The sequence below is a fragment of the Poecilia latipinna genome, unplaced genomic scaffold, assembly GCF_001443285.1.
Source record: "Poecilia latipinna isolate Pla-1442-1.1 unplaced genomic scaffold, P_latipinna-1.0 Scaffold694, whole genome shotgun sequence".
In the NCBI taxonomy this organism is placed as follows: Eukaryota; Metazoa; Chordata; class Actinopteri; order Cyprinodontiformes; family Poeciliidae; genus Poecilia; species Poecilia latipinna.
Window position 1 is genome coordinate 168,654 of NW_015113310.1, and position 12,174 is coordinate 180,827.

Sequence of the window (12,174 nt, forward strand, 5' to 3'; positions counted from 1 at the left end):
GTTAGCTACTAAAGGAGCTTTGCATGTAAAACAGGCCTCAAGCTGCACAATTGAACTGCAACTTTTTCAAAGATTTTTCAGCGGGGCTTTCATTTCTTGCCAGAAGATCATTTAGGGGGGGAAAATCACTTTTGGCAACAACAACAACAACAACAAAAAAAGACTTAGGCCATTGTTTTAGAAAGGGGGATGATATAATACACTGATTCCCAAAGAGCTATTATCTGAAAACTTGACATGCAGCCCATGGAAAATTGGAGGATTATATTTTTGCTGGGCTTAATGTTATATAACTTTAAATGTACAGGGGTTTGGAGGTTATTGACGGGGACCACAAACGTGTACAAGTAAGTGTGGCTGTTCTGAGGCAACAGCAAACACGAGCAAACAAGCCAGATAAGATGTGATCTAAGGGAGCGCAGCTGGAAGCCTTCCTGTTGTGACCCCCTTCTTCTCCCTCTCTGACATTCCTTCAGACTTCATTCTCCCCTCTGTGTCCCAGGTCTCATCTCGTGCCCTTGTCTTTAGCTGCCAGCATCTCTTCCCTGCGTAGTGTCAATCCCCAGCTCCCTCCCAGTGTCTCAACCTCTCACTCCATCCATTATCCCTATTTTCTAAACATTATCCATATGTTTGGAGCTTCCTCAGATCGGTTTCTCCCCCCTCTGTGTGGCCTTTCTCCCCTCCCATACCTCACTTTGCTGCCTCTTCTCCATCTTCCCTGTCCTTCTTGTTCCCCTCTCAGCAGGACTTCATTAAAGCGGGGTCAGCATTCAGCTTGTAACGCTACATCTTTCCTTTGTCTCTCCGCTGCTCTTTGACTCCGTTTATTAATACGGGCCTCCATAAACTGACCGATCACCTTTCATGTTTTTCCCCCCGGGTCGTGTCCCAGACGTGACATTTCAAAGGAGGAGCTCTCCTCTGGGACATGCAGGATTTTTCATTGAATTTACATGTGTGCGTCTGGGTGTTTAATGAGATTATGGCAAGGGGGAAAACAGTGCAGAGCAGCTGTGTTTATTATTCTTTTTGACATAATTGAAAACCACAGAGTGAAGCTGTAAGGAGTTTGGTTGAGCATGGATCTCTGCTTCTGCTGGAAAACAACATTATTTCCACATCGTGATCGAAAGGTGAAGGGAAGACGAGGGAAAAATGGGGGACATTTTTCCCCTTGCTGTAATTGTTGCATAAATTTAGCAGCGTTTTGGTTGATGACACAAAGACAGCTGTTGTTGCCAGCACACTTCTATTTCAGACCCATAACCAGACCCATTCCTGTAAATAGTCTGTGCCGCTGACAGGCTGTGAGGCAGATCACACGCTGCACATCTGAGATCTTATCTTCGGTTAATAATACCAGCCAGACTTCAGGGATCTAATAACCCAAATTAACCGAACTCGCGCTCGCGTTCAGTTTGAGACGTTTGCTGTCGGCCCCCTCAAGCGGCAGCGGGGTCCGGTTATCATATAACTTCACCACCTCCCGATCTTTTAGAAACACCGGAGTCCCATAATCTCTCCTTCTGTAAGCTTCAAGCTCTAAAACAATGTTTTTATTTTTTGCGTTCAGCAGTGTGTGTAACGTCCCGTCTTTCCCGGCCCCAAGGCTAACCACCCGCCCATCCGCTCACACTTCTCCAGTTCCTCAGGTATCGAAAGGTCATCAGCAGCAGCACGCCACATTAGATGAGAAAAAGAAGGGGTCAGGGAAGCAGAAGCCAAAAATATGTGACATGGCTTTAAATATTTAAACGTTCTGACAAATAAATGTGTGACAAATGCTGAAATAAATCTTTCCCTGTGGAATCTCTCATCCCACAGATTGTTTCTCAACAGCGCTGTGCACAAGACTGGGAAGCGCAGCTGAAGCACTCCTAAGCTCTTTCAAATTTTGTCAATTTACAGCTGAAACCTTCCGTCGTCAAGCACGGTAGTGCATGAGTGTGATTCAGAAGAAGAAAAAAAATCAAGACGGTTTCAACATGTTTTACAACTAAAAAACTCCTCTAGGACGTAAAGCTTGGATGAAGGTTCAGCTTCCAGCATGCAGCCACAGTTACAATGGTTTAGATCAGTTCATTCTCATGTATGGTGTAGTGAAAGTCCAGACCTAAATCCAAGTGAACATTTGCAGGAAGCTTTGAAAAATCAATTTCAGATGTTCTTGTTCCAGTCTGACTGAGTTTCAAGTATTTGGCATGAAAATCATCAAAGGTTTCTATATTAATTCATACATGTGAACGACACTGCAGCATTTTACTGAATACTGAGATAGCAGCCAGTTTTTAGAGGAAGTTTTCTTGAGCTATTAGTCACTTATTATTCCACTTTAAAAAAAAAAGTGCATAAAAGTAACAAGCCATAACTCATACAGGTACTGTAATGTTGCTTAATAACAATAAGAACAGGAGTTGAGCGATTAAAATAGGCTCTAATAAAGTCAAATTAATCTTATCAGAGTGCTTATGCTAAGAACCCATTTGCTGTGACCACATTTACCTGATTGCGATCTGATTTACTGCCTCTGTGAAAAACGTGTCCCTCCGGACAGACACTGTAAAAGAATAGCTGCACATCTGTGACACACACGCATTTGTCAACAGGCACATCTGGATTTGACTAAAATGTGCCATTCGCTTCCCAAACCTTTTTGGCTGGTCCATAAAATGTTAGTAGGCTGATTTCTTTTGTCGACATTTTAGTTGATTGCTTGTGTTTAATACCTTGTTTTTCAAGTTGTTGCTCTTATTTTCGAACACTTAACAGGAAACATTTCTCTTGTAAAACCAAATCACTTAGTTTAAAAATAATCCAAATAGTCTGCTGTCTGTTGCAAACATCTTAATGAGCTCCCATGTTAAATGGTTAAAAAGAGCAACGGTTTTACTCATGTCACGAATGATTTTATTGAAAACCCCTTGCAGAGGTAACAGGCTGTTTTGGTAGTTAGCATGTGCAGACATGATTGTCTGACCCGTTGGTCTCTGTGTTGCCCTGTGATGGACTGTCCTTTGTGTACTTCCCCGCTAACCGCTGGAGACAGGCACCAGCTCCCTGCAAAGAGAAACAGGTATAAACAAAGGACGGATGGATACACAAATAGCAAACAGCAAAGATGAGTAATCTTCACCCAGGAAAAATTTGAAACCGATTATGTGCTTTTCCGTGGGTCAAATTTACCAACTTTGCCACAATTTGCTCATATGTTAGAAGATAAATTAGATCTTTATGTGCTGGATCTGGCGGCGATTATATGAAGCTGATTCCAATTACCGGCTGAGCAATGAGCATTATCAGGTATACAAGCTTCAGGAACGGAGGAGAATAGACGTTAAGAACCAGGGGAGGCTCTCAGGGGCTGGTAGTCAGCGTTGTGGGTTCCCACCTGGCCCTTTTCACAAAAAACAGATCAGATGTCATGGCTGTAATGCATCTGGCATTGTCCGTATGTCTGTCTGTCAGTCTTTCAGTATGTTGAACCGTTTACAGGTCTGCCAACTGTCAGTTATCATTCCTTCCTTCGTATCCCACATGTGAGAACAAACGCACACACGTATGCATGCTAAAACAGCTTAAAGCACAGATGCTGATGTCCTCTGACACGGATAGTAAAGAAACTATCTTACTATCTTACTGAAAAACAAATCTAACCAATTTATCGGGGAAGAAACATGTTTTTAAAAGGGGGCGGGTTTAAAGTGATGTGGAACATAATTTCCCCCCTTTCAGATTTTTTCTCTGTTCATTTTATGTGACGCTTAAATGTCATAAAATATATAAAAAAAAAAAAAATGTAACAAGGGACAAAAGAAACCACAGTCAATAAAAAGAAATGTTTAAATAATGATTTCAATTAAGGAAAACGGCAAACTAAACCAGGCTGATCATTTGCAAATAAAGCAGATGATGGCACAGAGTTTTCTCTCTGCATAAGTGACAACAAAGCCATAAAAAAAGAGAAACTGACTGCAAAAATATTGAAGAAGAAGAAAAGAAATACTGCCAATTATTTGGTGGGCTTTTGTAAATTTCCTGAACTGGTTTAAAATGGCAACAAGAGCATCTCAGACTTAATCATAGAAGCTACTAAAATCTGAATGTAGATGAGTTGCAAAGTATGTGGGTGAAACCTGTTAACAATTTATCGCAGCACTATAGGCAAGCAATATGCACACAAAAGAATATGCAAATGGCAGTGCAGTCATGTGGTGGAATTTGCAGTCCAATCTAAAGCCCCCTGAGGACGATCTCTGGGTTTAAACATGCAGTGAACACCAGCGTTCACAGAGTGCAACTATTGTCTGTCTTCTCCTCCTCATCTATTTGTCTTGTTTTTCATCCCTCAGCTCTTCACATGGTTGAGCCATCATACATGATTGATGTGTGGATAAAACAATCCGGCCTCATACATCGGAGAGCTTCACCAGGCCCTCTCTCCTGCTGCTTGTTATTGTCTGTGGTATTTGGCTCTTTTGTCTTGTATACCGTTCTGTCACATTTGTTCGATGTGGTATGGAGTTTGTGGTCAACCTTTAGGAGCGTATGACTGACAGGCTAAACAGCGCTCTTCTTCAAAGTGACAAAAAGATTTTGGCGCGAATAAAATCTTGCTTTGCATTCACACGTACAGAGACGGACGTATGGGAGCAGAGTTAAGGTTTCTCTGCGATGCCGCTGTCTCCAATTAGATGCATTCTGCACATGCAGCCCATGTGTGCATGGTGTGACGCTACCTTTGCCGTCGGTGGTGTGCTGCTCACGCGCTGCACGGCGCTCCGGGGAAGCGTCGGTAACTTATGCCTTGGGCAAAAGAAGCTGCATCTGGCTGTCATAATGAACAACGGTGCCCCCTCTGCTAAAGAATGAAAGATATTTGAATGTCTGAATGAAAGACGATCACTCTTTGCCTGTAGCCTACAATTTCAAATGGAGCTTGTGTTAGCGCTGCGACCCATTAAGATTTTTGAAAATGCAATGTTCTGCCAGAGTTTTTATAGGCCAGAACTTTTCGACATTTGGTTGCAAATACAAACCAGTAATTCATGACATTTGGAGGGATTTTATGCAATATTCAATACCAAAGTAGAGCATAATCATAAAAGAGTAATTTATGGCTTTTTCAGGACAACATTTATGTTGAAACCCCTTTTTTGTTGTTGTATGATACTCCTAAATAATCTCAAATGCTGCCATCTTTCATCCGGAGCCACATGATGGCAACATTTTTAGGTGTAAATGTTTTTTTGTTTGTTTGTTTGCTTGTTTGTTTTTAAGGACAAAACAGGGACAGTCCTGGAAGGAAACAGTTAGAGGCTGCAAAAAACTTGAGACATGTGCAGAGGTTCCCCTTCCTGCAGGACAATGACCATAAGCATACAGCCAGAGCTACAATGGGATAGTGTTCACTAAAGCATGTTCATTTTTTATTCAGGTTAAAGCCCAGACCTGAAAACAATGCAAATCTGTGGCAAGACTTCAAAATAAATTTTCATAGATGCTCTCCATCCAATCAGACTGGGGTTAAACTAATTAGCAAAATAAAAATAATGAGAGGCCAAAAAGTGACTTTTACCGAGCTTCTACAGACGTACCTCCAAATCAACGGCTAATGTTGCTACAAAGATGGTTCTGGGCTTAAGGGGGTGAAATACATGCATGATTTCTGCATATATTCTTACTCATCCGTTATGCAGTTATTTGTGTCACTTTGTGACATAAAATGCCGTCAGAATACATAGACGGTTGTGGTTGTAATGTATCAAAATGTAAAAATAGCTAAGAAGAATAGTTGTGTAAGATGCAATAACTACTGCGCGGCTTTTTGCCATCACATATCTGCTCTTCACCACATAAATCGCAGTTTCACTGCAGTGTTCATGGAATAGATTTCCCAGCGATGGAGTGACAAAACATAATCAAGACGTCATAGCTTACATAAAACTACAGCTCGCTGTTGCTGACTGATCGTTCTCCAGCCTCAGTGAAAACGAACTTGCAGTTGTGCCATTATGTCATGTTCAACTTGTGTAAAACTCCAAAGAAGATGAAAAAAAGTCGCCATGCGCACAGCAATCTGGTTTTGAATTATGATTTGATTGATGGGCTGACATTTCTGCAACAACACAAACACACACAGAAAGTTTCACACTTTAATCATCCGCTATAATGACTTAATCCCTTAATAGATTCTTCATGCTTTAACTGCTCCACAAAAGCCCCGATCCCTTTTCATTTCTGTGATTCTCCACATTGGTGGTTGAATTGATCTCAGACTGAATCCCCTTAGATTAGCCAAAACCGTTTTTTTTTTTCTAAATGTGTTTGATTTAGGCTGAGCAGGCTTAAGCCTACGTTTCTTCTGTCCCTTTCAATCGACTTGATCTCGGTTATTGTTTGATTGCTGCTCTGGTACGCTGATCAAGTCAAGACTTTTGGTTTAGGGACCTGTACCAGTGTGGAGGTGTGATTGAGCCCAGAAAGCTGGGGCTGTTTTTAGATGAATCGAATATCTTTTATGTTGTCTTCAGTCTGTTAACGTTGCTGTTTCATGCTTTTCATTTTCCATCAGTTACTTGTTTTTTGTTTTTTTTTTCATTCTGACAAAGTTGCAACACATGTTTAAAGCATTTTCTGCATAGAAACTGAACTGAGAGTAAATGCCTCAGGGAAATGTATAAGCTGTTAACATCAGCTGCATAAAGCATAAAGTCTCAAAGTCCAAAGCCTTTAGCTTTGGACTTTGAGACTGCGACATCCTGGATGTAACTTACATAAACATACATAAATATGGGCGGACAAGCATTGAAGTTTCATACTGTTACTGTGGATTAGCGCAGAGAGATGCTATTTGCTTGACAATTGTATTTTAGGAGCAGATGTGCTGTTGAGTCTAGCATAGTGTTTAAGTTTGAATGACTTGTTTTATGTTCACTTACTCCTTCAATGAACCACATAAGCCTTAAACCACTTATTTCATCCATGACTCTCGTTGCGATCCTCACTCCTTATAGGATTGTGTGTCCACAAATCTGCTCATGATCTCTCTTACTCCCCATATAGCTCACATGTGTCATCACAGGCACGCATGTTAGCCTTCGAGCACGCTAAGTAGCCGTCTTCAAATTCCTCCCGTAGTTTTCAATGAAGCCACTTGCTTTAGGGGGATCACAGCAGTGATAAATTTAGGCCTCGGGTCGGTTCTTAGCCTGTTGCGCCATTGTCACACCCTGAGCTCGTGTGCGATGTACAGGTGGTGCAAAGTCAGAGTCGACCATTAGTTCCAGAGGTCTGGAGATGAGCGGGAGGATCATCACCTTGACTGAAAGACAGAGCATGTAATAGGTAGATGAATATCTGAAGCACATGGCCGTATAGATAGAAGTGTTGATAGGCAGTTAGAGGTGTGAAATGGAAGCACCTGGTGAGGTTGTGATCCTGACAGCTGCGCTGGATGGATGGAGCAGTCACAGATAAAGACGGGGTAAAAGGAAGGAGCTGGAGGAGTACATCACACATCAGCACTAAAGCAGTCCCGCCTCCTGCTGTGAGTCTGTTACAGTGAGAAGGAAACACATGCACTTCAAGGATCCATCACTACATGGAGTTTGTGGGCCAGGATCTCTTTTTCCACTTTGGGTTTTAGCCGTTTTCTTGTCCCGAAACATTTTTTTTTTTTTTTTTTTGCTTCAGCGCGCCAGCACATCACTCCACGAATCTGATTTATCCAATGTTTACTCACATCTAAAAGTGGTATTATGTGAACTGATATTAATGAGAGGCTCACTAGCCAAACCGAAGAAGACAAATATACTTCACAGCTGAGTGTAAGCTGAGCCTTGTCCTGACTCTTAGGAGTCATGCTGCTCATTGTTATCCGATGCCAAATTTAGGAAAAACCATCCTTCACCACTTCTTTGACTTTTTTTTTTCACTCCTTGTTGCTGATTTTAATGATACAACAAAAAAACTAAGAGGGAATAGCAGACATACTGAACACTGCTTTAATTTAAATCAAGTTGTCAAAGCTGGGTGTGGGATCTTGGGATTTTCTTTAGAAATCAAACAGTTCAACATAAATTATAATGATAAAGGATATTTATGAACTAAGTTTTATAATAGAAAAAAGAAAAACCGAGATAGTAGCAGATGTATTTTTACTATTCTCGTCTTTAAGGCCTTTTTATTAATATTAAATCAATAATAGAGTCTCCTGTTGTCATTGAGATCTTGTGGATCGAAAGCTGAAAAGTTTGGGCACCACTAATTTATAAAAACCAGATACATTTTCACATTTTATCAGGTAATTCTTTCATAAATTTAAAATTTGTTGGATGCTGGAGACTCTTATGAAAGGTAGGTTTGGTGCAGAGAATCTGGTGAATCCTTCGTAACCAAAATTGCAGAAACTTCTAGGAATATTGGAAAGCCTAGACACGGCTTAATTCTGACTGCAGTACGATATTTATGTTACAGAGACAAGTGTCCAAACTAAATAGGTGTGTACTGTTCCTCTCTAAGTTTAAAAACCAGAATACTATGTGTACCTCCTCAGCTAAATGAGTTAAACCATTTTCCATGACTAGTGTTGCAAAGAGACTCATATGGAGCCTGCTTCATTTCTAAGGCATGCAACCTTTCATAAGTGGGCTTTAAAAAGAAGCTAATTTAAGTTTTAATTAAAGTTCTTACTTAATGAAGCTGTATTTGTCTGTCTGGTCTGTAAGCTGTCTAATTGGAAAAGGAGGAGGATTGGCTTTGGACACTGAACGTGTGGTTTGAGGTAGAGCAGGTCTGCCCGAAGTCAGTCTTCAAGGACTGATATCCTGCACGTCTTAGTTCTCCGTCTGCGTGAACTTGAATAAAATGACGGCTTCTTTAGCAGGTCCTTGCAGAGCTTTGACATGCTAAGGTCGTCAAACACCAGGGTGTTGAACCAGGGAGAGAAGTGAAACCTGCAGGACACTGACCCCTGAGGACTGACTTTGGACACCCCTGAAGGTGCAGCAATCAGAGTTTTGGAGTCAACTTTTCATTTTTTGTAAAGCTTTGAGCTGGTGGTTTATATTTTAGCTGATTGTGATTTATGTACTTTGGTTAGCTGTAAAACAGGGAATTGCTGTCTTAAAACACAAAAAACATAATTAGACAGTGAGATGACACTCCTAACATTTTAATTGGTCAAAGGCCTCCATAGGCGTTGCTGCAGCTTCTGATGAAAGTGGTTCCTAAGTGGTGACAAAGTAAAAAGATGTTCATTGTTGTCAGAGTCACAGTTTTTTGAACTGGTGCTTGGAAAACAGTAGGAGCAGAACATCAACAGGGTGCAGGTTGATTGAAAAACCTTACATAGAGTTAATTTGTTTGGTAAGGGATCATATTCTCTCATATCTTAGTCAAGTGGCCCAGTTTCCACCTAAATACTTATGACTGAAATATGTTTATGAGAGATTTAAGCATTTTTGTGATCTCCAAAATACTCAACTGCAACCACAAAGAAAGTCAAACATCATAGTTCAAGTACATGTGCTGGAAAAATTGGTTTACTGGTAAAAATAAGGGTAAAAGAACAAAGTTACCCAGAGGTTTAGTACATATGCACGATGCGTTCATCAAAAGAATGATCAGATTTTTTGACTTTGAAACCATTCACTGGTTAGACAATTTCCTTGCGTCTCTCAGGAGCAATTTTCCTAAAGTATTTTTGATTTTTTTTTTCTTTTGGAGTGTTAGCACAATTATGTTAACCTTTTAAGTTTAACAGTCAATAAAACACAGGCTAAAGCAACCCAGAACTGGACGTTGACAGCTCCATCTTCTCAGGGCAGCGTTGGAGTAATTTGTCTCGGATCTGTCCGTTATTTATGCCTCTTGTGAAGCGAATCCTGGCCCTGGTGTTTTGCATCTGTCATGCTCTTATCAGAGCTATTGGGGGGTTTTGCTTCCTGACTGATTGGCTGCTCCTGGAAAGGCGATGCCCCCAATCTGTTAAGAAGACAAACCACGAGAAAAAAACACAAAAAAAAAACAACAACAACTGAACTGCAGAAAAGACCTCAGAGGAGTAAACTCTGGCTGTGGGACATAGGTCAGTTTTGGGAACTGTGAAGCTGCGGAGAGCCATGTGCTGAAGGAGCGAAGGCCGTGTTTGGACGAGCATGGAATGCTTTGGCCCGTTGTTGTCCCGCCGGACCAAATATCACGGTGTCAGGTTAACTGTGCTGGAGTTACTTGCATTCCCATGATCCCCTCCTTTAAAGTACAACACCAAACAACCCAACTCTGACTCAGAAGCAGTTATTTACTCACAGGCCTCTTCCTTGTTAGAAGTACTGGCTGTGTTGCAAGAAGTAGGATGGAAATTGTCTAATTTATTTTTACGTTTCTCCCCCTTTTGGTTATTTATTCAGCAGGTTAGACAACCTGCACTTTAGCTTCAGACAGCACCATAAAATCAGACGGTCTAGACACAGATATTTTTATCATAATTGTCCTTTTCTGCAAATTGATTTAAATGTTGCTCCAGCTTTAGAGATGCGTGATTATTTGTGTGATCGCACAAACGCTCGTACACACACACAAGCTATTCTTGTCTGGACTGCTCATCTGAGCAAGTGCAGAGCCGCTTATGTTACACCGAGAAGGGCAGCGGATGATTTGAAGGGCAAATGTTTGAAGTGGATAACCTTTCAGTTAGCTAAATGTCACTGGCATTGTTGCTGGCTCTGCTCTGTGTTTGTGATTGCACAACTTGTCGAAAATAAACCTAAATGTCCCCATAATGGGAATAATTGTTCTGGTTAGGGGGAATGTGGACTCAGTCTGTGTGTGGCCAACCATCGCCTGCGTGTGATGCGAATCTAAATGCTTGGTTTCTCTGTGGGGAGAGATGCCTCGCAAAGCGTCATTTTCCCCCTACACGTAATAACCCTCAAGCCATCTTGCTTTGGATATTTTGGTGAGACTTTAATAACGTTGAAAGTTGTTGCTCGGAGCAGTGTAAAGTCCTTTAGCCAGAGTCTAGTTTGGCACCCTTCAGCTGCAGTTTTATTTGCAAACTGGTGTTGAAGAAGTCCCCGTTCCTTTAAGATAATTCTTGTTGTCGCATTTTTAAGTCTTAGTGGAAAAATTGAACCATCACAGATGGACAGAGAAGGCACAAACAACTCGCAAGCACTGTGAGAAAACGCTGTGGAACGCCAATGCTGATGAAGCCGAAGTTGCTTTGTGTTAGATCTTTGTCCTGTTTTTTTGAAGATGCACAAGAAACGGCTTAAACGCTGTTTTTAGCATGCAATGACGAAGACATATTAGGAATCTGAACTGCATCGCACCTAAAATGAGCTAATTTAATAAAGCACCTCTTTTTACGCGATAGATTTACTTCATTTCTAAGACCACAGTGCTGAATTACTCTATACCAAATACAGATTATTTAAAACAGAGGTTTGTGGTTTGACAAAGCTTTTTTTTCTAACAACAAAAAATGCCCTCCAGTGCCTAATTTATGTCCACCAACCTCGGTCTCAGCAACAAGTGGTGTCAGAAACAACAAGGCTAACTCGGCCAGTAGGGGAGGTGTTCATGCATTTATCACTATTTTTTGTAAATTTACATATAGTGTTGCTAAACAAACAGAAAAACAAAACAGCTTAGTGGAGTCGTTTATTTCAGCAAATTACTGGATTCTATAACAAAAAAAATTGTGATTTCTTGTCATTTCAACTGCATGGATCTAGTTAGGATCTAAATTATTTCTGGCATCAAAACTGAAGGGAAATATTGGTAGTTTAAAAACCTCTGGGGTCCTAAATTCTGAAAACTTGGGTTAACATGCCTCCAAGTTTATATTCCATGCAAAATTAAGTCTTTGTTGGCTGCTAAGTTATAAAAGCTAAATGAGTTGGAAAATGTGGCCCTAAAGCTAAATGGTGAAAAAAATAGGAAAGTTAAAGGGTATCAAAACATTTTAAGCAATATGATGTAATTGAATTTTATAGATTGTTTTCATGTGAAAACAGAAAAGAGAAGTTGGCTAATGTTTTATGATCTACCATAACCTTATATCCCCCACAAATAAGGAGACAAAGAATTTAAAACAAATTCTGGTTAAAGCCTGCTGTGTCTGTGAAAAATGATCTGTAAATATCTACAAAATAATCTCCAGGTTAA

General features: G+C 40.6%; 1 protein-coding gene across 1 annotated transcript in view; it reads left to right on the plus strand.

Moving 5' to 3' along the window:
- Positions 1 to 12,174, plus strand: part of LOC106954981 (collagen alpha-1(XXIII) chain-like) — a 141,305-nt gene that overhangs the window by 16,446 nt on the left and 112,685 nt on the right. The gene's annotated exons all lie outside the window — the stretch shown is intronic.